The sequence below is a fragment of the Ursus maritimus genome, unplaced genomic scaffold (assembly GCF_017311325.1).
Source record: "Ursus maritimus isolate PB19 unplaced genomic scaffold, ASM1731132v1 scaffold_22, whole genome shotgun sequence".
Taxonomy (NCBI): Eukaryota; Metazoa; Chordata; class Mammalia; order Carnivora; family Ursidae; genus Ursus; species Ursus maritimus.
In genome coordinates this window covers 29,956,390-29,956,653 of record NW_024424675.1, presented here as the reverse complement: position 1 = coordinate 29,956,653, position 264 = coordinate 29,956,390, and positions in this window count along the sequence as shown.

Here is a 264-nt window from a genome sequence, read left to right as displayed (position 1 = left end):
CCCCCCCCCCCCCGATCAAATCACACACCTGAGACTCAGGGGAGGGTACCTCCGTGGGATCGGAACAGGTCTGAAAACAGGAATGCCTCAGTAGCTGGAGTTCTTAAGGCTTGTTAAGGATTTGGTGGTCCTTAGCTTTGGGAAGCATGGCTTCTGGAGGACTGTGAAGTTATCAACGAGGCTGGCAGGAGAGTGTTGAAGCCTCCGTGAGACTGAGAGCAGGAGACCCACCAGTTTCACCCTTGCCGGGTCCCTAGGAGGTGC